Source organism: Rattus norvegicus, chromosome 12, assembly GCF_021556685.1.
Source record: "Rattus norvegicus strain SHRSP/BbbUtx chromosome 12, alternate assembly SHRSP_T2T, whole genome shotgun sequence".
Taxonomy (NCBI): domain Eukaryota; kingdom Metazoa; phylum Chordata; class Mammalia; order Rodentia; family Muridae; genus Rattus; species Rattus norvegicus.
The window spans coordinates 42585015-42612142 of record NC_141545.1 but is presented as its reverse complement, the minus strand read 5'-3'; the positions used below and the strand labels follow the sequence as shown (position 1 = coordinate 42612142).

General features: G+C 50.6%; 1 protein-coding gene across 22 annotated transcripts in view; it reads right to left on the bottom strand.

Moving 5' to 3' along the window:
• Nucleotides 1-26916, bottom strand: part of Rph3a (rabphilin 3A) — a 76533-nt gene extending 49617 nt beyond the window's left edge. For 7 of the 22 annotated variants that reach the window (XM_087577619.1, XM_087577625.1, XM_087577626.1 and 4 more), the window contains exons 1-2: nt 26143-26551; nt 25923-26032 (exon numbers count right to left, since the gene is read on the bottom strand). The gene's annotated coding sequence lies outside the window, so the exon portion shown is untranslated. 22 annotated transcript variants of the gene reach the window in all.
• Nucleotides 26917-27128: the final 212 nt, after the last annotated feature.

The following is a 27128-nucleotide window of genomic DNA, read 5'->3' as shown; positions in this document are numbered from 1 at the left end:
CCCAAGTTCACCACCCCACGGGCAGCCACCTGCCCTCTGTAATGGCCTGATATGCTTACTCATCCTGGGTGGCCCTTGAGGGCATTGTGCTAAAAGGAAGCCACCCTTCAACTCTCTGTCTCTGCCAGTCTCTGCCCAAACGCCACCTCTTCCAAGAGGACGGCTCCACTGGCCACACGAAGCCACTCCCCTAGACCCCATTCTCCAGTTTAGCGTGGCTCGTGGTTTGTGTGATTTGTCTTCTTGCTGCCTGCATCTGTACCTAGTCAGTAAGAGCCGTGAGTTGCAGGCTCCAGGATGGATTAGTTCAAATGCAGCTCCTCGGCGCCCAAGGGGCCAGCTTTATGGACCTGTGAGGTAAGCATCTGACTGAACTGTGCATGGAAAGATCCCATGCACCCCCCCACATGAACATCTGCAGGTGACACAAACCCCCATACACTCAGATCTCTGCGCTCACTTTCTTGGAATTGTTCATAAGCTTTGAATGTGGGATCCAGAAATTCTTATTTTGCAATCAGCCTTGCTTATGGTATACAGTTGGTACCCAATAAGTGCTCATATAAGTCACAGAGGTTGGTGAGTACGCACATGGGTGAAACATTAGAGCCAGCCTACTGTCGTAGCCGTAGGGACTATTGCTATTCTACATAGTCTGGCTGCCACTGTCCAAATCCCAGACCATCCCACTGTGGGACCCCACCCCTTTGTGTCCCTACATCTCCCAGTCAGCATCCACTGCTAGGGACCAGTGAGTCCCACACCCTACAATCTTCTTGGTCTTCTGTTGCTTGAAGATAGGTAGAAAAAAAATAGTTCAAAGCTCCTTTAAGTTAAGAGCCACGGCAGTGTCTGAAGTGACTCAGTGGAGCTGACCTAGGTGGGCAGGGGCATCCCATGGTACTTTAGAGAGCTCTGGGCATCTGTGTCACCTACAGCTATTCAAGTGGAGTTCAAAATTATAGTCAACTTCTGTGCCCCACCGCCCTGCATTAAATCAGAGAGTCCATGGGGATCCTGCACCTGACATGGTGGATGGAATCCAGACCTATCCAGAATCCATCTCGGTCCTTGTCGACCTTCCTTTCCTGACCCCTTCCAGGTTATTCCTGCCCGTTCAGGCTCCTGCACAGACCTGCTCAGACTCCTGGCCGGTAGAAGATGGGACCTAACCAGGGACTCAAACTGAAGAGGAAAAAAGCACATGAACAAGAGACATCCAAGCATATGCTGCTTGGTCCGTACGGTTTTGTTTGGTTTTGTTTTGTTTTTTAAGTAAAATTAAGTCAGAAGTGAGGAGGCATTCAGACTGGAAATATCTCACAGTGGCTTGGAAGACGGAGAAAAGAAATACCACAGACAAATGAGCCAATGCATGTAGAGCTGGAGATGGCTCAGGCAGCAATGTGCTTGCCTCAGAAGCACAAGGGTCTATGTCTGACCCACAGGACCCATGTCACAAATCTGCTGGGAGCCTGGACCCAGCTCTGAGGAGGCAGAGATGGGGGGTGCAGTCCTTGAACTCACTGGCCAGGTGGTCTAGCTGATTTGGAGATCCGAGTGAGAGACCCTATCTCTAAAAACAAGGTGTGTGGCTTCCAGGGTTGTTCTCTGGCCTATACACATTCCTCTCCCCTCCCCCTCCTCCTTCTCCCCCTCTAATTCTCCTCCTTACAGAGCACCCACCATCACTAAGACTCCCTCTTCTTCCCCTTCCCCCTCTCCCTCCCCTTCCTCCCGTTCCCCCTCAAAACAGAGCAACTGCCCACCATCACTAAGAGTCTAACACTGGTCTAGGAGATACAGCATTAAAACACGAACGTGGGACAGAAATTTGGGTCCACCCAGAGCCTGGCTTCAGGTGGGGGAGGCCAAAACCATGCAAGAAAAGAATGACGTGTGCCAGATGCTGATTACCCTTGTAAGGGTGGAGGGCTGGGGTGGGGGGAATAAGGTTGGCTATTTGGTTTTACATAGGTGTCAGGGGGGTCTCACTGAGCTAGAATGTTTGACCTTGAGCAGGGGACTGACCCGTGTGAACAACTGGAGCAGAGTATGTCGGACATATGGCAAAGGAACTGCAAAGGCCCTGGGGCAGGCAAGCACCTGGTGAGTTAGAGAAACAGGAGGGAAGCTAGAGAGGAGTGAGTCCATGGGGATCAGAGAAGCAGAGTCCATCCACAGATGAATCTGGCTTCTTCACCCTCTGAGTCTGATTGGCTATGACATTTCCTGTGCCCTATAGGATGTAGCATGCCTGGCCAATCAGGTGCTTGAAGATGCAAAGGCTCTAGAGCTGGCTTCTTGCTGTATATAAGGAGCCCAGGCTAGCCCACTGGAAGCATCACCCAGCCAAGTGAACCCAGTCTGGCCTAGATAATAACTGCCCAGCTAAACACAGCCTGATAGCTGACCTAGAGACTCAAAAGACAACCACGGATCGTCTGAGCCTGTTGCTGGGGGCAGTGGGAGAAGGGGACAAGGGTGGGGGTGTTACACATCTCAGATCCAACTCTCACAGCCAATCCCTGGATCCCAGTCTCTGAGTGATTCTGACAAGCTATGCCACTCTACAATAAGTGCATGGAATTCCCACTCTGGGGCACTCACCTCACAGACTGCTAAGGGACTGTCTGTAAAGTGCTGGTTAGGGTCCTCAGCCAGGGAACGTGCTGGGTATTCCTAGTGGTCGTGGGAAAGGTGAGAAAATGTAAGGTGCCGTGGGTCTCCATGAAAGTGCAATAGATACCTGGTGTGTGTGTGTGCGCGTGTGTGTGTGTGTGTGCGCGCGTGTGTGTGTGTGTGCGCGCGTGTGTGTGTGTGTGTAGGCTCGCGAGCGCACTTGCATGTGCATGTTTAGTGTGTGTCTGCCTCTGAGTGTCTATGTGTATGAATGTGTCTATGTGTGTGTCTGTGTGTGCACTCGCGTGTGTATGCACGGGTTCATATAAAGCAGAGGTAAACCTTAGGTATCGTTTCTCAGGAGCTACCTACTGGTCTTTCTTTAGCACGGAACTTGCCAATTCAGCTAGGCTGGCTGGTTAGGATCTGCCCGCCAACCCCTCTCCGCTGCTCTGGGTAAGGCCTATCTCTTTACGTGAGCTCCAGGGATTAAACTCGGGTCCTAATGCTTGTATGACAAACACTTTTCCTAACGGAACCTTCTTTCCAGCCGGTATATATCTCTTGTTTAGTATTTTGTGGGGGAAGAGCACCCCAGTTTTCCTTCCAGACAGCTCCTTTCTCAGTATTCACCAGTAAGGCTCAGATGGGGTTCACCTATCTCTGTCCTTAGAGGCGGGCCTACAGCCCACTTCTGGTCAGTCAGCAGTTGGTTCCAGTCCCTGGTCTTCTGTGATTGGCTCTGGATCAGCATGTGACCTGAGCTGGGCCAATGGAAGCTCTGCTGGAATTCTATAGGTGGTGATTTTCTTTCTGTCTCAGATACTGAGCTGGTAGGACAGCTTCTACCTCACATGGAAAGCCTGCTGCGCGGGGTTGGAGGAATGGTCCAAGGGGACGGTGAACAGGTAAGGTAGGAGGTGCTGGATCTAACCATGCCTGAACTAGTAGTTGCCATTTTGGTGTATCATAAGCCAATGACGTCAAGTTCGAACTGAACGTGTGCCACTGCCACACTGCCACACACTAGTCCTCACCCAGATCATATTAAGTCCTCTGCCTGCCCACTACTCTCTGCCATCAGATTCATCCTCCCGAAAGCCTTCAGGGACCCTGCACTGGCAATTAAAATTCAGCGACAATAAACAACACTAATTAAAAGCAGAACTAAGCACTTAATAAGACAAATGAGGTGGTGGTATTAAAAGTTGGGATGAACAAGCTGGCATTAATTAAAACCAAAGGCAAATGTCTTCCCCCTTTTAAAACCTGTGTGTGTGTGTGTGTGTGTGTGTGTGTGTGTGTGTGTGTGTGTGTGTTTCTAGAAAAGCTTTGAATCGTGCTGACATTCTAAATAATGTGAGCAGAGCAGTCATGCTAAGAAATGAGGGTAAGTGGGGGGTGGGGAGGGTCTCCCCATGAAAGTGATCGCTTGGTCTTGAAGTAGGAAAATGGGACATGCACCGCATAAAGGAGGAAGGGAAGGGATAATGGGGGTCGTAGCGGGTCAGGATGTAGGGCAATGGGAGGTTTGGTGAATATGGATCCTGGGGTGGGAAGAAGACAGGGTTGAAGGCTGTTCTGTCGTTTCAGAGTGAGGTCCCCTTGTGCACACTCCTTATCTCCTGTACCTCTGTTTCCTCACGTGAAGGCTAGGAACAAAAGTAGGAGCCATCTTGACATGGAACCAAGAGAGTTAAGGAAGATGATATAACCAGATCAAGACTGGGTAGGCTGGGGAGCTGAACTGCTGGCACAGAGGTTAAGAGCACTGACAGCTCTTCCAGAGGTCCTGAGTTCAACTCCCAGCAACCACATGGTGGCTCACAACCATCCATAATGGGATCCGACACCCTCTTCTGGTGTGTCTAAAGAGAGCAAGTGTACTCATATACATAAAATAAATAAATAAATCTAAAAAACATTAAAAAAGAAATGTATGTATATATCAGGCATCCAACTGGAGCCAGAGGATGACCCTGTTGTATCTCATGAACGCCGTCCGTCTCATTTTTTTTTTCCTGCATGTGTATGTGGTGTGCAGCTGTATTTATGTGTGTTTGCATGGGGCGGAGGGCACGTATGTGTGAGTGGGTGTGCACTCGTGCCTATGGAGGCCCAAAGTTGACGTCGGATATCTTGCCTTGATCACCTGCCCATTTAATTGTTGGGGCGTGGTCTCTTATTGAACCCAGAGCTCACTGATTCTGGATAGTTTTATTAGCCGGCTTGCTCTTGGGGACACAGGCAGCCCCATGTGTACCCACTAGGGATGCGATAGCTGGTCCTCACACTTGCACAGTGAGATTTTCGCTTACTGAGTCCTCTCCCTGGCCCTGCCTTATATTTTTTAAGACAATATGTCTCACTGGCCTTGAGCTCTGCAAGTAGGTAAGATGTTGTGCATGCCAAGGATCTGCTTGGTTCCTCCTCCCTGGTGTTAAGGACCAGCATGTGCCACCTTGCCCTGCTTACACATTCATTTAGTAGATTGGGAAACCGAAGCCCAGACTGGCCAAGTCACTTGTCCCAAGACACACAGCCAGCCTCAAACAAACAGGCTGGGTATCCAGAATGAGAACACACTCCCATGTGCATGGCTCACTGACGGCAAAGCAAAGGTTCCTAGGCAGAAACTAAGACAGTCTTCTCTGTCCCCTCCTGGACCATGCTGTCCCTCGGGGCCCCGAGTCCACACGCCTGAACACAGCATGTACAAGAAACACCACCAAACCTTCAGCTGCCCTGACAGTTCAGCCGACTTCCAAGTTACTTAGTCAGGCAGGATTTACCCTCCCCCTGTGGCAAACATTGGGCTTGGTTGCTGCATTATCTCATGTGTTCACCAATGTCCACCCAAACAGAAAAACGTGATTAGATTGGATCTGTGTATCACAACAAGTCATTTAGCTTAATGGCCTCTGTCCTTCTCTAAAAGGAATGGGCCAACGCTGGCTAACCTGAAGCCCTGGCAACAGTGCATTACCAGAGACCCCAAGCCCTCTGTCCTTCTCTGCCTGGGCATGGGATGCTGAGTGGAGAGAGGCGTATATTGCCTCACACCAACCAGCAGTCCTGGTCTCCTCCCAGAAGGAGAATTTTGGTCAGCATCAGATCTCATCCTCTATCAATGAGCTATGTCACCCTAAAGCATTATTTTCTATCTGAGAAAACAATAAACATATTCAGTTCAGCTATTAATTTGCTGTCTTTAGAATGCAGAAGTAGTGCATGGCAGCAGCACGGGGATTGGACCTTCCAGAAGTGCAGCTTGTCGGGCATGCTCTCTTTTGTCTACCGGACTGTCTTCACCCACACTGCCGGGGGCTCAGAGGCTGCCGTGGTGGCTGCACCCACTGTACCCTTGACTTTGGTCTCTGGTTGAGTTCCAACAGGAGACACTGGCAGAGACCAGGAAGAGGTAGAACCAGAGGAGAGAATGCAGGAGGAGGGAGAGGCTGGGGTGTCCCCTGGGTCTCCCTGCTGGCCACCATGGCTTGGCAGCATAAAGGAAGGATACGGACAGCCAGGTTCTAAACTCAAATGACACCATCCATTACAACAAGCTTTGGCACAATGATGGCGGACAGCAAGGGAGTGATGGAGACAGTAAGGGGTTGGAGAAGGGATGAGCTCCCAGTCACAGGGGGCAATCAAGCACAAGATGCAAAGCCTGTTGTTGGGTGGTGATCAGGGTGAAGTGCTTTTTTGAGACATCCTTTCAGGTGTGTGGAAAAGAATGGCTGGGGTTTGCAGGTGTCTGTATGCTGTGTGTGGACTTATTCTGACTATCCCTCGGCAGAGTCAGTTCCTAAATGAAAGACAGAAGAGGAAACCCCAGCCTAAGAAATTCTTAAGATTCTCTCATCCCCACAAAGAGGCCATCAGCTCCCAGGGTTCTTCTTCTCCTGCACATTTGACCATGACAAATACCTGGGGGTGGGACACGGCCAAGTCCCGAGTCACACCTATATCATCACCATGGCCACACCTGTCCACACTCCAGGCACACATCCTGGTAAACACACCCCATGCGGGTCACACATCCACTAATGTCCCACAGACACATTCTAGTCCTCTCTGGATTCCCTGTAGCATCTAACTCAGAAGTCCTGGCCCCGGGAAGCCCAATTCCCACTTCACATGATCTTGGTCAGGGCCACTGGGATATGTATGGATTCTAATAGGTCCAAGCTATTCAGAGCTTTTCTGTGCCCCACAAGTAACAGATCGCAAAGACCTGTCCCATCACCCAGGCCTTCCTGGTGCCTAGGGTAAGTGAGTGGGTGGGTGGGTGGGTGCAGGTAACAGACAAATGAAAACTCCTAAGTTGTAGATAAACAGCTCATGAGCAATGGGCTCTCCCTCTCTTCTCTTGACCCCAGTGGTTGCCATGGAAACATCTGCTGTTAGGGCTGGAGAAATGGCTCAGCAGTTAGGAGCCCAGGCTGCTCTTACTGTGGACCTGAGTTCAGTTCCCAGCGCCCACAATGGGTAGACCACAACTGTAACTCTTGCTCAGGGGATCTGACGCCCTCTTCTGGCCTTTGCAGGCATCTGCATGTACATGTGCACAGACCCATCCAGATACACACACACACACACACACACGCACACATGCACACACACACACACACACACACAAGATCTCAGAGAGACACTCTCACACACACGTGCTCATACACCTCGATCACACCTGCTCACACACCTTACTCATGCACACAAATCTTTAGAAGTGAATCAGCTTTTTCCCAAGATTGAATCAGAGCCTAAGCAATAGGGCTGGGCTGAGCCTATGTGACCCCAATTCCCCTGAGCAGTCTCTTCCTTCAGTACCTTCTCTTTCAATGAACCCAAGAAATAGAGGACACCTACCCACCAAAACAAAATGGAAGGGGAGAGAAGGGAGGAAAGGAGGGAAGGGAAGGGAAGGGAAGGAAAGGGAAGGGAAGGGAAGGGAAGGGAAGGGAAGGGAAGGGAAGGGAAGGGAAGGGAAGGGAAAGGGGAAGGGGAAGGGGAAGGGGAAGGGGAAGAGTTTTATGCACAGGAGACCTGACAACAGCACTCCCTAATTTAACCCCACACCTCTGGATGTTTTTTCTTAAACCCATTTGCACATTACTTCCTTTGCAAAACTCGCCTCAAATAACACAATGGGAATTCTCTCTTTTCTGCTGGGAGTGACTCCGTGACCAGAGTCAATAGTATATATACTTTCCATGAGAATAGTCCTGCATGGTGCTACAGGCCTTTGGTTCTAGCACTCCGTCCAGTTCAAGGCCAGCCTGATCTACATACCAAGTTCTAATCAAAGAAGGCTACACCTAGACAAAACAAACACAACAAACTAAGCAGCCCCCAGTGCCTGTTAGGAACGAGCTTGAGGCCTGGGATTGGATTCAGCACCGCGGACAGCTGCAAAGGAGCCCGGGGTTTAGAGATAAAGGATTTGGTGAGTGAAGAGTTTAAGGCAGGGGGATGGGAGAGAGAGGGTGGGAAAGGAGAAGGGAGGATGGGAAGAGGAAGGGAGATAGAGATATAGATAGATAGATAGATAGATAGATAGATAGATAGATAGATAGATAGATAGATAGATAGATTCATCCAATGCACACATTCCTATCTGGCCTCACATGACTCTGCATCCCACTTTCTTGTCCCCACCCTCAATCTGCAGAAAAGTGTCAGGTTCAAGGTCTGACTAATACCGTGTGTTTCTTTCATTTCTGTGCTTTATACTGGTGGTCCTGCTGTTTGCAAATTGGCTCCTTATGAAAAGGGACGCACAGAAAATAAGGTGTTAGATAAACCTTGTCCAGGCCCAAGGTCAGCGCCATAGGCCATGAGTTCAAATTAATAATGCATATCAAATGAGATACATGAAGCAAGATTGTGAGGGGCCAGAGAGATGGCTCAGCAGTTAAAAGCACTGGCTGCTCTTGCAAAAGATCTGACTGCAGATCCCAGCACCCGCATGGTGACACACAACAGTGTGTACGTCCAGTTCTAGGTCTAACCTCTTCCGGCCCTCCTCAGGCACTGTGTCCACGTGGTACCCATACATGCACACAGGCTAACACTCATGTACATGAAATAAAAATAAACACATCGTTAAAAAAATACACGTATAAAATATGTAATGCATTCTATACACAATAAAATGCCTATTTATAAACCTTGATGTGCCCATAAATGGTACTTAATGGCATGAAATTTAAACACATATGAACTATACTTAGACCACGATCTGATGTGAACGTTGTTGTCACTCGATAACATTTGTTTTTAATCACTTCCTAAAATGTGTCGGGGATGTGTGTGAAAGGGCGTGGCACTCAGAGAACAGCCTGTGGGAGTGACTCTCTCCTTCCACCATGACGGGGGGGGGGGGTGTCCCTCTGATCAAACCTGGATTTATATGTGCAGACTCTCATCTCACAGGCTGATCTGCAACATATTAAATACAACAAGAAGGATCAGAGAGTGCTCTTCAGTCTCAGAGAGGGACAGACACTAATGGAGCCGGTGAAAGGAGAATTATACAAATTCTAGGTTTGGAGATACAAAATTAAAAGAATAAACCCCAAAAGGCCACAGATACAAAATTAAAAGAATAAACCCCAAAAGGCCACAGACCGAGGGCTAAGCCCTACAGCCAGGACTAGCAGGCCATAAAGATAAAGGAGCACAGGAAACACTGTCTAGGCAGGACTGGCAAGCCATAAAGATAAGGAAAGGAATGCAGAACAGACCAGGAGCACCAGATCTGACTCACAGGCCACCTGGCAGGAAGAGATAAGCCCCCAGCCCCCGACATCCAGGACACCCCAAACCTGCCAATGTGTGTAGCTATACCTTATTACCTCATCATGTGAAATAGCCAATCATATGTGAACATGTCTATGTGCCTTGTTTGAATCCACCAATCCCTGTAACTATGCATCTGCTTCTGTACGCCCGCTTCTGCTTCCCCAATCCCTATAAAAGCCCCATGCTGGAGCTGCTGGGCGCGCAAGTCCTCCGAAGAGACTGTGTGCCCGCAGGTACCTGTGTTTTCCAATAAACCCTCTTGCTGATTGTATCCGAGTGGACTCGGCTCGGTCATTGGGCGTTTGGGACTCCTCCTGAGGGAAAGGTCCTCTCTGGGGGTCTTTCACCAGCCTTTTTTAGGTCTAATTTTCTGGGTGTGACAGAGACAATGTGGTCATACTTGTTGAAGTGAGGCTCTTTAAGAGTTGACGTGCTGGGGAATTAAGGGGAAGCCCTGGCCTGGGCTCTATTTCCTGGCCACCATTCCTACAGCAACAGTTCTCAACCTTCCTAACGCTGCAACCCTTTAACACAGTTCCTCATGTTGGGGTGAACCCTGACCATAAAATTATTTCTCTGATTTTTTTGGTTGATCGGTTGGTTGATTTTTTTTTTTTTTGTTCTTTTTTTCGGAGCTGGGGACCGAACCCAGGGCCTTGCACTTCCTAGGCAAGTGCTCTACCACTGAGCTAAATCCCCAACCCCTGATTTTTTTTTTTTTGAGTCAGGGTTTCTCTGTGCAGCCCTGGCTACCTTGAACTCACTCTGTAGACCAGGATGGCCTCAAACTCAGAGATCCACCTACTGGGATGAAAGGTGTGCACCACCACTGCCTGGCTCACAAGATTATTTCATTGCTATTTCATAGCTGAGGTTTTCCTACTGTTATGAATCCTAATGTAAATACCTGGTATGTAGGATATCTGATACGAAACCCCCTAAGGGTATGAAACCCACTGGTTGAGAGCCACTGCCTTACAGGAACCTGAAGGTGCAGGTTCACTTCATCTACATGGAGGTCGGAGGAGGGGCACTTGCTGAAGTGAACCTGTGGACTTGGAGATCCACCAGGGACAATGTCTTACAAGAGTCATCTAGCACACAGCCTCCCCGGGGGCCTGATCAGATAACGGCTGGGCTGGGCTGTGGGTGGGTCCCTAAATATATCTCCAGTTCCTGGTGTCTGCAGACAACGCTCAGAAGTGAAAAGGCTTGGAGAAAGCTGAGGGCCCATCAAAAGAAGTTTCAAGAGGTTCACCCCAAGCCAAGTTGCTGGCTCAGTTCCTAAGACAAACATCTCCTCGGGTGGGAAGGCATGAGGGGGGGGGTCCCCATCTTTCAGCACTGAGGACTGTGAAAACTGAATCTCTTTGGTGCTAACTCTATCTCTTCCTTAATAAAGCAGACCTCGGGAACCACTTGAGCCTGCGAGGCTATTTTGTGAGCTCTGCTCTGGTCTCCTGTGGCTGCACTGCCACAAGGAACAAGACGGGAAAATACAAGTGGCCCCAGTGAGTCTTAGCTCTTACTCATCTTGGGGGACACACCAAACCGTGGGATATGGAATGGGAGGAAGCAGGAGGAGGCGTGGCACCTCAAAACATGGGGAGGCCCAGGTAGGGGAGCAAGGACGGATGTTTCTCCTGGGTCACCTTTCCTGTGCCTCTTGGGACATCCACAGTAGTTTCTCCTTTTGCAGGAAATCAAAGGGTGCAAACCCGGGGTTGGGGATTTAGCTCAGTGGTAGAGCGCTTGCCTAGCAAGCGCAAGGCCCTGGGTTCGGTCCCCAGCTCCAGAAAAAAAAAGGGGGGTGCAAACCAGGTACTTATCTGACATAAAGTATTTACCACAAGATACTGCACCAGGGCCAGTCCCAGCTCAGTCTCTTGCTCTCCCAGGACTTTGCGCAGGCCCTTGAGCCCCTCCATGCCTCATTTTTGTCTGAAAAGAAGGGAGGTTATATCTGAACTGCTTCGCCAGGCTGAAGCTAGAATGGGTTGGAGAGGGCCTAGCAAATGGTGTGCCAGCCCACAAGAACCACTCGCTCCCTGCCAGCTCTCCTAAGAATAGCAATCGCTCTAGCATGGAGTCTCAGTGCCGAGCCCAGCCTAGCAGGATCTCCTTCTCCTGGTGTCACCATTTCATGGTGGCCTTTCCCCTCCTGAGATGGTCATCAGCACACTCGGGTACCCAGAAGGTTCTTCTGAGAACATCTTTATGGTTCTAGCCCCGCAAAAGGATCTGAATAGGCACCTTTGGCGGGTATCACAAAATAACCAGGAATACCCCAAAGCTACTGTCCGCCCCAAGAGAGCTTCATTCACTTCCTATTTGCTACCTGGGCACCCCAGACAGAGCCCACAATGGTGTTTGTCATAATGTTCCTAATTGCCTGATTCGGGGTTCATTTTATGGATCCCGAAGGTGAGGAGACCCCCTAAAGTCACATAGGTGGTAAAGATAGTTTCATATTCTAGCTGCATGCTAAGATCACCTGGTGAACTTTTAAAAGATTTATTTATTATATATAAATACACTGTAGCTATTCAGACACACCAGAAGAGGGCACCGGATCCCATGACAGATGGTTGTGAGCCACCATGTGGTTGCTGGGATTTGAACTCAGGACCTCTGGAAGAGCAGTCAGTGCTCTAACCACTGAGCCATCTCTCCAGACCGACCTGATGAACTTTAAACTGTCATGGCCACTCCCCTGTAACATAAAAAACTATCTATCACTGAGAGCGCAGCTGGGTTGGCATAGCATCCCTGGGCGCCACCCATGGTATTGCCTAGATGGAGCACGGTGGTCCACGCCTTCAATGCCAGCATTCAGGAGGTGAAAGCAGGCCTCAAGGTCATCCTGGGTTACCCAGAAAGTTCCAGGCCAGCCTGAGCTACTGGCATCCCCACCCCTACCAAAAAAGAAAAAAGAAAAAAAAAAAAAAGAAAGAAAAAAACCCCAATTAGAGAAGGAATCTAGAGACACTTGGCATGTGCAGCCCAGGCTGAGAAACAGATTCTAGAAAGCCAGGAGGTGCTAAGGGCTTTTTGATTTCCCTTCTTTTGCTTCTCTCCTTTTAAAAATAATCCACCACTTCCAGGACAATCTGTGAGCCTTGGTTGCATGCTCTCACACAGAGACCCAGTCCCTCAGCCTGCAATGCAGGTCTCTTTAAATACAGACGAGGTCTGCTATCCCATCTACTGCTGCAGAGGGTGGAGCGGGTGTGGATATTGACAAAGGCTCGGTATGGTTTAATAGCTTATAACAACCTGGCCAAGGAGCCAGCCTCACAAAACACCTTGATTTCTACTCCCCACCTCCCCTGCCCCGCCCCCACCTCCCCTGCCCAGCCTCTAGGCCAGCAGAGTCCCAGCTGGGATTTTTATTTCTCCTCTTTGCTTCTGCTCTGCGTAATGACCTGTCAAGTGAGTCTGGACAGCCTGGCGAGGGGGAAAGTTTTCCAATTAGAGCCAGAAGTGCTACAATGAACACTGTCAGCCTCCATTTTCCAACAAATATGGGGCGGCTACTGCAGGCTGAGCACAGCCCATGAGGGACAGAGAGGGGGAAACCACAGTTAAAAGTGTCCCATTCTGGTATGGCGGATGGTCCAGTGGGTAGAAATAGACTGTAACCAAACATATGGTTGAGAAGCGTGCACACAGTGCCAGGTTCTATGGAAGGCGAGTAGAGATGGCAAAGGAAGAAATCCTGGAGAAGAGGAGGAAATCTTAAATAAGAAAGTCAGAAAGGGCTCGCAGGGAAGGTGGTGGGAATGGTCAGAGGTGGGAAGGTTAACAGCTCCCTTCTGGAACCAGACCACAGGTTGTACCAACCTCATTAACAGAGCAGTAACTGAGGTTTACTGAGCCAAGCCCCACTGCAAGGTGAGACTGTATATTAGTGGCTGGATTCCCCAGCAAATCAGTGTGGTCTGTTTTCTCACCCCATTTTCTGGAAGAGGAAAGAGGGGTGAGCAGAGAGGTTTAGTAACTGAGAAGGCAAGCACAAGGACCTGAGTTGGATTCCCTGGAACCCATTAGGATCCATGATTACTCACACTTGTAGCCCAGTGCTGGGGAGCAGAGATGGACGCATCCCTGGGGCTGACTAGCTGCCAGTCTAGCCCAATCCGTGAGTTCCAAACCAATGAGAGATCCTGACTCAAAAGAAGGTGGGTGGTGTTTCTGAGGTTGACACCTCTGACCTCTGACCTACACATACATGTGCATTATGTACGTAGATGTAAGTGCAGTACACACACACACACACACACACACACGTACAAAGACCAACCCAGCTCATGGGGATTGGCCAATTATGCCCAAGGCAGCCCTGTGGGCACTGGCTCCCCCTCTCTGGAGCCATTTGAGCCTATTTCTGCTGAGAGAGATAAGAGGCATGCTGACAGGAAGTACAACTCCACTCCCAGAATGCTCCACAGACCAACTACAACCAGATCACTCAGGAAACTAAAGTGCAGCTTCCCAACACCTCTAGAAAGATCAGAATTTCCTAGGAAGAGCCTGGAGGACCTGCCTGGAATGGGGAGGGGCTCTTTCACACGGTACTCATAAAGCCATGAGGTCAGTCACTGGGTAAGCTTAGCTCCTGGATCCAGGATCCCTCAGAGTACATCTCCCACCCCGCCCCATCCCCACCCCCACCATTCCTGTGGCTGGTTTTCCTTTCAAAGAACACTTAGAGATAGCTTTGTATGAGACATCACGATCAACTATGGTCAGGGCTTCATTTTTAACTCTGTTTTAATACTGAAGAGGAAGAAATGAAGAGGAAAAAACCCTTTGGGGGCAATGGAGTCGGCAGCATCTGTAAAGGCTTCATTTGCCTCACTTCACTGAGACCGGCAGGAAAATCGCAGGCTGATTGATTCAGGCTTGGAAACCATCAGTGAAAGAACTTGCAGCCGGTTCTTGAATTACAGGGATACAAAAACCTAAGAGTCTGGTAGCTGTTAAGAAATATCGGTGATGGTGATGATGGTGATGGCAGTGCAGTGGGTGGTGGTGGCGATGATGCTGGTACGATGGTGATATTGTAATGAAGATGGTTGATAGTCGTGGCGAGGCGGTGTCTTGAGAGCCCATCTCATGGGGAATCTGTTTGTTTTCTCTAGGAACTTCCAAGGTCCACTCTTTCTGAACAGGACCCTCATTCTACAGTGGGAAAAACCGAGGGACAGGGAGCTTGGGTAGCTGTTCAAGTGAGAGCAGCAAAAGCTGGTTTCAGTTGGTTGGGTTGGGTTTTGTGAGACAGGGTTTCTCTCTGCAGCCCTGGCTATCCTGGAACTCGCTTTATAGACCAGGCTAACCTAGGCTCAGAGATTTGCCTGTTTCTGCCTCCTGAGTGCTGGGATTAAAGGTGTCCGCCGCCATGGCGGGGCCGAGTGGTGCTTCTGGGGCTCACCTACAAGAATCAAGGCGCGATGGCAGGGTTGAGTTTCGGGGCTCTCTAAAGAGGAGCCGCCGGGAGGCCTTGTGTGTGGTGGTATGGAGCAGCTCTGGAGTTCGCTGCACGCCACTGGGAGTCCTCAGTGCACCTGGGGCCCACTAGGGACGATCCGGAAGCCACCAAGTACCCACCCACGTTTTACCAGTATGCCACGTGTGCCCTTGGTGTACCGGCCATGCTTTGAGACTTTCAAGTTTGGACATTGCCATTTTTTAAGACTGAGCTCTCCCTAGACCCTCCCCCCAACTGTGAGCTCAGGCAATCGACTTCCCTGTGTGACATTTCTCCTCTGTTAAAAGGGAGCGCTAACTCCAGCTCTGCCCTCCGATCTCAAAGCAGTACTTTTAAAACTAGAAAAACCTCCAGTTAGCAAACCTATAGAGTGTGTCACAGGCCGAGTCCCGTTCCAAGACCCTATGGTGCCCTTGGGAAGTTACCATAATGGTTCCCATAGCACAGAGGAATACACTGAGGCTACAAAGCCAGGTCTCTGGTCCACCACGGCACAGATTGAGCCATGTACCCCTGGCGCCTTCACTGCGCCATCAGAAGATAGTGCTTCCGGCCACTGGTCTGGCTGCCCCCTACTGGTCAGATTGTCTAATTGCAATGGCGTTCATGCTTGGCCTCTTCCCAGTTCTGAGATACCGACTGTTAAAAGATACCGACTAAGAACGGATGTTTCGGCAGTTCCTTTATCCACAGAACTGGAGAACAGCCCCTGGCAGAAAGCAGAGGAGAGAGTATGGGTGTCCATTTCCTTGCTATGAGAATTCAGTATTTTGGTGTCCGCAAGGGTTAGATAGAGGTGACATCTAGATCTGTGGCTCAGGAGTCCTCCTAGGACTAAGAGAGCAACTAAGGAGAAGGATCCAAGCTAAGGAGAGACCTCATGGCACCGTGGACTCCTGGGTAATCTTCTGTTGGCTCTGAAGCTGCACCTATGGAAGGATGTCACCTCCCAGGGCCTGTGAGTGGTTGAACCCAGGAAGACTGACTCCCTGCTTCCTGCTCTGTCAAGCAAGGGTGTAATGAGATGCTCTGAAGGACCCATGAGGTGAGGTGTCAGTGACCTCCCTGCCCCTGAAGCCCCAGCCTGTCCTGTGGTCAAGTTTAGGGACTCTCCTCTCTTCCCCTCTCTCTCTCTCTCTCTCTCTCTCTCTCTCTCTCTCTCTCTCTCTCTCTCTCTGTGTGTGTGTGTGTGTGTGTGTGTGTGTATGTGTGTGTGTGTCTTTGCTTCCCAATCGCCATGAGATCATCAGCTTGCTCAACTGTGTGCCCTGATCAAACTGAGCCCAAAAACTAGGGGCTCAACTGACCAGGGGCTGTGTGCTACCAGAAACCTTTCTTCTCTTTAAGTTTATTGTCTTGGGTATTTTATTTCAGTACTGGGAAAGGTGGCTAACATAGACCACCAACATCTGTTTGTCTAAAGCAAAGAGCGCCCTGACCATCTTACTTCACCCTCGACTTTATTATAAATGGAATATTATCATCTCTACCCCATGTTACAGAAGAAGTTGAGGCTCAGAGAAACCCACTTCACCGAAGGCCACACAGCCACTGGGTAACAGAACTGGGATTCAAAACCAGCTCCAGATGCCAGACAATCTCCTGCCTCTTCTACATGCCCGGGGCTTGGCATCATAAATTGGCACCCAGTGTTTGCTAAGCAAAACAACTAAAATCAAACCTCCGTGTCCTGGAGGAGTTACAGTCAGTGAGCACAGGTAAATCTCAGGAATATGGTTGGCTGGCAGGAAACGGGAGCTGTGGCAGAACTACACATGGAGCAGGGTACAAGGAACACACACACACACACACACACACACACACACACACACACTTAAACACGATAGAAACTGGGAGGATTTTCACACCCTGGAGCCCAGCAATGGAGTAGAAGCAGAGACTGATACAGGAAAGTGAGAAACCACTGTGCTCAACACTGGTTACATAAGTTTAAAGGCGTGTCCAGAACATCTGCCTTCCATCAGAGGGAGACCATTAACAGTGATAGCACAGAACAGCATTGCCCACAAAGGGAGGAGAGTGGAGTCAAGGGATAAAACAGAATAATGGGTGAAGCACCACCGGGAAGAAAGTTCTCTTGGGTTGAAGGCGTGCCTCAGCAAATGAGGGTGAGGAGTGACTGAGCTCTTGCCAAAACAAAAAGCCCTCAGGCCTCAGCTGGCAGACATGGCAACTGTAAGACTGGCATGAGAAACTGGTACAACCATTCTGGAAATCAGTCTGGAGGTTCCTCAGAAAATTGGACATTGAACTGCCTGAGGATCCAGCTATACCTCTCTTGGGCATATACCCAAAAGATGCCCCAACATATAAAAAAGACACGTGCTCCACTATGTTCATCGCAGCCTTATTTATAATAGCCAGAAGCTGGAAAGAACCCAGATGCCCTTCAACAGAGGAATGGATACAGAAAATGTGGTACATCTACACAATGGAATATTACTTAGCTATCAAAAACAATGACTTTATGAAATTCGTAGGCAAATGGTTGGAACTGGAAAATATCATCCTGAGTGAGCTAACCCAATCACAGAAAGACATACATGGTATGCACTCACTGATAAGTGGCTATTAGCCCAAATGCTTGAATTACCCTAGATGCCTAGAACAAATGAAACTCAAGACGGATGATCAAAATGTGAATGCTTCACTCCTTCTCTAAAAGGGGAACAAGAATACCCTTGGCAGGGAAGAGAGAGGCAAAGATTAAAACAGAGACTGAAGGAACACCCATTCAGAGCCTGCCCCACATGTGGCCCATACATATACAGCCACCCAATTAGACAAGATGGATGAAGCAAAGAAGTGCAGACCGACAGGAGCCGGATGTAGATCGCTCCTGAGAGACACAGCCAGAATACAGCAAATACAGAGGCGAATGCCAGCAGCAAACCACTGAACTGAGAATAGGACCCCCGTTGAAGGAATCAGAGAAAGAACTGGAAGAGCTTGAAGGGGCTCGAGACCCTATATGTACAACAATGCCAAGCAACCAGAGCTTCCAGGGACTAAGCCACTACCTAAAGACTATACATGGACTGACCCTGGACTCTGACCTCATAGGTAGCAATGAATATCCTAGTAAGAGCACCAGTGGAAGGGGAAGCCCTGGGTCCTGCTAAGACTGAACCCCCAGTGAACTAGACTGTCGGGGGGAAGGGCGGCAATGGGGGGAGGGTTGGGAGGGGAACACCCATAAGGAAGGGGAGGGGGGAGGGGGATGTTTGCCCGGAAACCAAAGAATTATTATTAAGTATTAAATAAATTTAAAAAAAAAAAAGACTGGCATGAGACACAGAGGCTGGAGGTTCAGGAGTTCAAGGTCATCCTCAGCTACGTAGTGAGTGTGAGGCTAGCCTGGGCTACACAAGATCCTGTCTCAAGAAAATAGAAATACACCAACAAAATCCTGCTAGTTTGCAAAGCACCATCATCTTCTAAGGGCAATTGAGGCGGGAGGACAAGGCCACTTCTCTGGCACGACCACCAGAAATGAATCCCCAACCCCACTGCCACCCTATCCCTGGCCACTAGTTATTTTTCCTGGACCCCTCTACAGATATTAGTCAAGGATGGAGACAAAGCCGAGGCATCCTGGACAGATGGACACTATTACTGGTTGTCAATATGACTGCATCTGGAATTTACTGAAACCCAAATGGCTAGGTATACCTGTGAAGAGTTTTCCTTCTTAAGTAAATCATTTTGAAGTGGGAAGATTCACCTTCAATCTGGGCCACACCCTCTGCTGGCAGCCGATATAAAGGCACAGTTTGCTCTCTTTGCCTGTTCGCCCTCACAGACACTGGCATTAGAGCCTACTTTTTGGGATTCTGGAATCTGGAGTTCACTGAAGACCAGCTGAGACATTCAGCCTCCTGGACTGAATCGATACAGGATTCTTGGACTTCTAGTTGGTAGACAGCCATTGTTGAATTAGCTGAACCACAGCCTGTAAGCCATTCTAATAAATGACCCCCCACCCCGTGTATGTGTGTGTTCATTCTATCAATCAGTTCTGTTTCTCTAGAAAACCCTAATACATGCACACACACACATGCGCGCGCGCGCACACACACACACACACACACACACACACACACACACACACCATACAGTTGGGTGGAAGGAGACCGCAATGATCCCCTCAGACAGGCAAGTCTGATGCAGGACCTGCTGGTCTGTCTCTGTGCCCCTGGTTTTACTTTTGGCCTTAGTTGCTAGTGCCCTTGAGAATTGGTCTTGCCTACTCTGTGGGCCACAGGCAGACCCAGAGTGAGGTGAGGGGTCCCAATGTCTGTACCCTGCATCCTCACCATCAGATTTCTGAGTTGACTTAATGAGACACGCCCGGCCTCGCAGAGCATCGCCACCTCCAGGAGCATCGCCACTTCACCAAGCTGCCCTGCCCTTTGTCTGGTGACCGATGAACACGGCGGCCGTAGTGAGGGGACCATGCCTTTACCACATGCAATGGGCACCTGAAACACTCAGTCAGACAGACAGTCTCACTTGGCGCTTTCTGCTGGTCTTGCTATACCCCACTGACCCCTACACACAGAGACACTCTTCTCCCCCAGAGTCAAAATCCCCAAGATCATAGCCACTACCAAGCCATCTACCAAGGACAGCCATCTCTGGAATGAACTCCGATCCCCTCCACACAGCTGCAAGATACACCCACATCTGACCCCTCCCCCAGTTCCCCTCCCTCCATCCGACCCAGCCCCAGCATGGCTCCACTCACGGTCCCCCAGCTTCCACATCACTCCTCACTGTCCATCTCTACCGAGTGACCAGAACAGCAATCATTGCTAGTGTCATGAGTGGGGGGGGGGGGTCATGCTTAAAGTCCTGTTGTCATTGTCCCCTCCTCCAGCAAAGTAGACATTTCTGGTGGGGCTATGTATGTTTGGAAGCAGCCCTCTCTGAAGGCTCCCACAGCCACCACCATGTTCCCCATCCACTTCCTCCCCAGCACTGAGCTGGATCTCTCTGGATACATCATAAGCATCTCTTTGTCTTTTGTCTTCACCCCTTCTTAGAACCGCTGCTGGGGTACTGGTGGGGAAGGGTGCCATGCTTCACCTGCCGCTATGGTCCCTAGTGCCAAGAATGGCTTTAGCCCAGAGGACACACCACCCATACTTGGTGGTGTGGGAACAGAGCCAACTCTGCAAACAGTGACCACCTAACTGTGGGTCCTGGATCAGCTGCCTCAGTACCATGTGGGAGCATGTAAAACACACAGGACTCTGAGACCCATCCCAGCATCGTGGACCCCCAAACTGTCTGAGAGTCCTACAGGGAAATCTGACATAGAGTACCTCCTATGGAATCTCCAATGGTACCCTGTTCTCCCTGGCGACCACTGGTGGAATGATGTAGTGGCCAGATGTTGGAGGGAGTCAGCTCACACCCCTGGATGGGCTACAATGCTCTGCCCACCTCAGTAGCAGGATGCCAAGGCTAGGGACAGCTTCGGAAGCCAGTGTTCAGCCCTTGGTAGGAGGGCAGCTCACTGAGAGCACAGAGCCTCCGACCTCAGGAAAGCCTCACTGAGGTTCAGGCATATATGGCTTGGAGGTACGATGACCGGCTTGTCAAAGCTGGTCTGTGTGCTGATCTGAGCACAGAAAGCCCCAGGCACACCAGGTTGGTTGAGCCCCAGGACCTTCACCATCATGGCTGTGTCTCTACAGCAGGAGACTGGAATCTGGTACTGGGTTGGGGAGGGGGTTGGAGGAAAGGGATAAGAGAGGGGAGAAAGATGCAGTGGGGGTGGGGGGAGAGGGAGACAAGGTTGGAGAAATGAGCCTGTGAAGAAAAGGAAGGAGAGTTTGAAAGGGAGGGAAAGAAAATGGGGTGAATGGCCGGCAGACAGACAGACAGACAGACAGAGGCAGACACTCCAAACCATACCACAGTGGTACAGGAAGGACAGACAGCTGGGGAGAGGGAGCAGGGATGCTGGCCATGGCCAGACCTAGCCACACAGGTACTTCCTATGGCTGCCCTGAATTGCCTTCTAACTAACTTCAGGCCATCTCTGCTCCAAGCAGCCCCTAAACGACCGCCACCTGCCATCAGCGGCTGGCACAAAAAAGCCACTTATGTAAGGTGCATGCTGCTGAAAGCAGCTTCATTCACAAGTCTCTCTGCCTGTCACTGTGGAGACGCAGTGAAGGGGAGAAAAGCAAAGAATCGGGCGGCTGGAAGCACCAGGCGGGAGCTGAGGCGGAAGAGAGTTCCTCCTTCCGTTGTCACTGTTGCTCGCTCCTCACAAACCAGACATGGCTCGATGCCAGGAGAGGAGCCCTGTTGGTGGTTAATTGTGGGGGGACAGGCACACCCCAGCTTCCTGAGGCCCCATCTCCTCCTCTCTGGCTGGTTCACTGAGGCACACTCAGCCACGGCTCCAGTGCAATGAGATTTCAGCCTGCATTAGATAATTAAAGCCCATGACGGCAGGGCAATGGCTTTAAGGAAACCGTGGTGACATTGCAGATGGTGGTCTGGTGCTGCGTTAGAACCCAGAGTCCCCCAAGGTTAGCAGGGATGGGGACAAGAATCAGAAAGCAAGTGGTGTATGTCGGGGTGGGGGGGCAGGGGACTACTCCAGCTTGGAGTCCCGCCCAGCCTCTTGGGTACAGAGGCCAGGCCTCAGGGAGAAGATCAAGTCTCATTACACACCAGAGGTGTCAGAAGTTTCACCTACCCAAGCACTCTGTACTCTTAAAGATGACTTCATTGACAACCCCGTGGTGTGGGAAAGCACAGGTGCCCACATTCAAGAGTTTGGGGGATCAAGAAACACCTGATAACACTTTACAAGGGAGCTTTATGAATCACAGAGTGAACCAACCATCCATCCAGGCTCCCCAGCCTCCGGGGGTACCCACCACCCTTCCCACCCTCACACGGCACCGAGCAGGGCATCTGCCGCTTAGTCAGTGCTTGGGGAACAAAGGGCTAAACTTCAGGTATCCGCATGCACTTGGTGCTGCAAGGGGTCAGGGCAGAGACCCCGTTCTGCGCCCTCACCCATCCCAAACTGTACCTTTCTCAAGACCCTAAAGGAAATGGGACTTTGTCCCAGTACTCAGAGGCCTGGTGCTGGGTATACCATAGGAGCACCATAAAGGAATCAGCAGCAGTGAGTTTCCGGCAAGAGAAGAAGGATCCGCGGGCAACGGACCTGAGATGAGAAAAAAATCCCTCCAACCCCATCAACGACATCACACTCCACAGACACGAATGGAGCGCCTGCTGCATGCTATGTACCTCTAACTAGAATGCCTACTGAAGGCCACTCTCAGATTCCCATCCATTAGTCAATCAATTAACATTTCCCCAGTCAGCTGATTCATTCAATTCAGTTGGTGATAAGCACCTGCTGTGTTCACCCTGATATCTTAAACAGCCTAGCCCTTAAGGGTCTCTCCATGTAGCATCTTAGGCCCCCAAGGAAGGAATACCAGGCCACATCAAAGGACTCCTAGCAGGAAGAAAATCAAAAGCACGGCCCAGAGCTTGTAGGATGAGATGACTCAGCAAAATCTCTGGGGTACCCGGAGCCAAGAGAGCCTTAGACCTTGTAGGTAGCAGATATTCTTTAACCCTCCCAGGGCCACCCTGAAAGATGACCTGGGATTTGCTTGGAATATCTAAAGCCTGGAGGAAGAAGATCATTGTGTCTACTTTACAGAGGGGGAAACTGAGGCCTCAGAATCCCCTGCCCCTAGCAAGCCTGTCTGCTACCTCCTGGGTCTCATAGCTGTGTCTCGGACTGAGGAGTCCTTCTAGGCTCCCCCTCACCCAGCTCTGCCTCAGTGTGAACAGAGTTGCTATTACTGATGCTAATGTCACAACCCCTCAGCCCCCAGACAGGGACATTTCTTGCTCGGAGCTAAGTAGCTGGCATGCATTAAGTTTTAACCATCCTAATACTGTCACCACCACCACCACCATGAGGGATGTGACAGATGAGGTAAGTGAAGTCCAGGGCTGTGAGACCACACACATAGAAAGCGCTAGAACCAAGATCTAAGCTGGCCTAGGGCCCGTGGTCTAGCCTGTGGTCTTAACTACAATACTGTTTCAGTGTGATACACCTTACAGGTGAGGCTCAGAGAGGCACCGAGGCTCAGAGGGCTTAAGAACCTGCCTGAAACCACACACCTCCAGTGACCACACTGCAGTTCCTAGACTCGAAGGAAGGGCGGGGGACAGGAAGGAAGGACTGTATCTGCAGTGTAGTCTCCTCTTCCTCCTCTTCCTCTTCCTCCTCTTCTTCCTCCTCCTCCTCCTCCTTCTCCTCCCCTGAACACATGAGCCTCTCCATCCTGGGAGGCAGCTGAATAATTCAGATGCGTCGACTCCAGCCCACCACTACTGGGTCCCGGGGTTTATTTTTATCCAAGTTCAGCCACAGCTCTTAGCAGAAATAAACCCTACTACCTCAACTCCAGCTTGTCTGCCTGTAGGACCACCCTGCCCCCGGTCCCCTGCAGGAAAAGACAGGACCATATGTTGGCTGTGTGTAGGGGAGGGGGGTGTGGGATTGACGGAAAGCCATGGTCTGTGAGTGATACAGGAAAGCGAAGGTGTTAATAAAGATTCCCATGTCCTATATAAGCCATGTCCTACAAGCCACCTCCCCCAGCAGCCACCCACCCCAAAACACACATCAGACACAGTGGCTGAGGGAACAGGGCACCAGAAGCTGCTGGGAACCCCCTTCCTCCATGCTGATGGGATAGTAGCAGCCCCAAATACAAGGATTAACTTTATCCGTCTCCAGGGCTCAGCTTCCCAACCCAAGACAGGTTTGGAGGGCATCCGTCCTTTCTACGCCGCAGGCCGGGGACCAGAAATAGGGGCTACCAGGATGTAAGGGTAAGAGAATGCCTTGATATCCATGACGGTGGATTCCAAGACCTGCTGTGTGGTTTTAGACAAGTTGCTTTCCCTCTCTGGGTCTCCCCCAGCAGTGGGATCAGAGGGAAACAATAGTAAGTCTCCCTAAAAGTATGGCCGCTCCTTGCCATAGCAGCGGCTGTAACGAAGATCTGAGGTTCTGGAAGAAGCCTGAGTCACCCAGGGCAGCTGACTCATTGCATAGATGGAGAAACTGAGGCCCAGAGAGAGAAGAGAGGCCCCGAGACTCAAGGGCCCTGATCCAAGGCCAAGAATCATTCCGGAAGGTTCTCTCACTGGTGCACCCCAATGCACCACTTCAGATGTGACAGGGAGGAGGCAGGCTCCTGGCTCCTGGCCACACCAAGGGAGATGGATGGCCAGGAAGCCTTTGTATCTGGACAGCCCGGGCCTGGGCTGGTCCAAGGAGCTGTATTGTGCTGCAGGGTTGGAAACTAGAAGTTGACTAAGGAAATGTCCCACAGTATCTGTGACACTGCCTGGGGCTCCTGGGGCTCTGTTGATCATCTCCAGGCCCCCTGCATCCTCCCCACAGCCCAGCAAGTGAAGGATTCACTCTCATTGCAACAGTGAACCTCAATGCCCGTCTCCTCCCCATTCCAAAGTCCAGCCACATTCCATTCCAACCAAAGAACATGAAAGTCCAGTATTTGAAGTATCGTCTGTGGGCAAGCCTGCAGTGTCTCACTCAAGCAAGCCAAGCTTCTTCACTTTCCATTCATGTGTATGGTTTCCCAGGGAGGCAGATTCCTCAAGGTCACCCAGATTGGCAGCCAGGTTTCGGAGGACCCTCTCCTTGGCACTGACCACCAGGCTACACTCTCCTCCTGTGTCCTGCCCACATAGGCTTGTACCCTGCGCTCCCTAGCCCCTCATGGCCCTGGGGCTGGGTGAGACCCTCTCAGCATTTCCAGATTGCTAGTCCCTGGGGCTAACCTTGTCTTCTTCTTGCCTCCCAAGTTCAACTTCCTAAAGAAATTCCAGCGGACAGAGACGGCCGAAGTGGATTGCGGGGCTAAAAATAAAGACTTTCATTTCCCCAAAAAGGTAGGAAGTAATTAAAGCAGAAAGCAGAGCAGAATCCTCTTCCATAGATCACAGATTACCGGCAAAAGCATTTTAAAAATTAAAGACTCGAGCTTTGGGACTTCGTGGTGAGGGACCTCTGCTTCCCACTGGCTAACAGGTTGGTATGGAGTTACCCCTCACTGAGATGTCAGAGAAAAAAAACTGGGATAGAGGTTACAGTTTGTCCTGGAACTGGGGACCAGGGACTGGAATGTCATGCTCCTCTTCTTCTCAGTGGGGAGACGGGCTCAGTGACAGAGTCCCTGTGCCACAGCCACATACATACCCCCCATCCAATCTCTTACAGGTGACACCACCTGTAAAAAAAAAAAAATAGAGCATCCACAGCTCGGCTCGGCAAGCAGCTGACTGCTTGACCATTCATGCCAATCGAGAAGGTGGCGCTTTCATGGATCCTCGCTTTCCCATCTCAGGACAGCTGAGTTTGCAGAACCCACCACAATTCAATTACTCAGCCAGTCCTGGCGGAGAGCCCAGTCTGAGCCCTGTCCTAAGCAAAGGCTGGCCCAGGATGCTCAAGCAAGGGTTAACCTTCTAGGCTCAGGTGACTCTCCCAACCAGGACTAAGGTGCCTACCCACCAAATCAAACACTTAGAGGCCCCCTGTGCCATTCTGGCCATGAAGGGTTAACTCATTCAAGAGCTGCCAATCACTTTCCTCAGCTTCTGCTGCAGAGGACAAACTGAGTAGAAGCCACTCTCTTGCTCACGTCGCCTGAACAGGCGCACTCTTGCCTCCTCCCTGGGCACTGAACTAAAATCCTATTTGTCTCTGGAGTGTTGCTGATAAAAGCCTACAGAATGCAGGCAAAGAACCGTGTTCAGTTATCGCCAGCCCTACCCTCCCCGCTCCCCTCTTCCTAGCTCATACATGAACATTGCACATCTCAGTTAGGGTCCTGAGATCCCCTAGTCCATTTGCAGGACCACCACGAAGAATGTCACTCACCAAGACAACGGAGGATTGCAGCAGAAGGCGTGAGCCAAATTCTTGCCAACTCCCTGCCGGGGGGAGATGTTAAGTGCCAGCGACTTGGCTTGAAAGACCAGCAGATATGCCTGAAAGAAAATTGTGCATTTGACTCTCCCTGTCTTCCCAAAATAAAATCAAGTCACCAGCATGAATGCATGCCCCTAAATCATGCCAAAAGAAAGAAAGAAAGAAATACCCCCGTCAAAGGAGAAAACTAAGTACAGTTGGAGTCTACAACGGTGGGCAGTGATTCACTCAGACTACTCCACATGGAAGGAAGGTTTTGTAAGTCTCTCTTTCTCTCCCCTCTTCTCTTTCCTCTCTCCCTCTCTGGGCAGCGTAGGCAACTCTGGGATGCGGGCAGTAGACGAATCAATTGCTTCCCTGGTGCCCGATCCTGCTGTCACCTACTGCAAAAACCCTGTGTGATCCAGAGGGAGGGGCAGCCGCTTCCCGGCGCAGGGGAGCCCAGCTTGCCTCCCACCGCGTTGCATTGTGCCGCGTTGCCTGCGGGAGGAGAGGTGGGAGGCCAGGAGGGGAGGCTGGGCGCCTGGGAACGATCCGGATTGGCAGTCAGTACCACGGACAGCACCAGGACGCAAGCGGAGGGGAAGGGCAGCCACTAACCCCAGACAGAACAGGGGAAGTTATTGGATGGCTGCAGCAGAGAAAGGAGGAGGCCAGAGTAGAGGAACCGGGACGATTCTGTCAGACTGCATACAGGCTACCTCACTGCACACTTAGGCTAATATTGTCAAATGGGCTATAACAACCCCTGATCTTCGCCGGTACCTGTGCGTCTCTCTGTGGCTTTCAGGATCATCCACATTGCTGCTGAAGTCTGCAACTCGGGCTCAGAAGGTAGCAGGAGAAAACAAGGCTAAGAAAACTAGGAGCGGCTGAAGGGGAGGGTGATTTGTTTAAACAACCACATCTGACAGATTTCAGGGAGTCTGGGCAACCTTAGGAATAGCGTTTAATGTTACCATGTCCCTGCCGACTGCAAACTGAAGACATGACCACCACATCTTCCTCACGGCAAAAAGAATGAGTCTAAGGTAGCAATAAGAATGCCCACACTAGGGGCTGCTCTGATTCCATGATCTATAACCCACCCTCTGATTCAAATGTTTTGACAGAGATAAAGGACTCGACAGCCAATGAGTCTGGTGCACACCAATC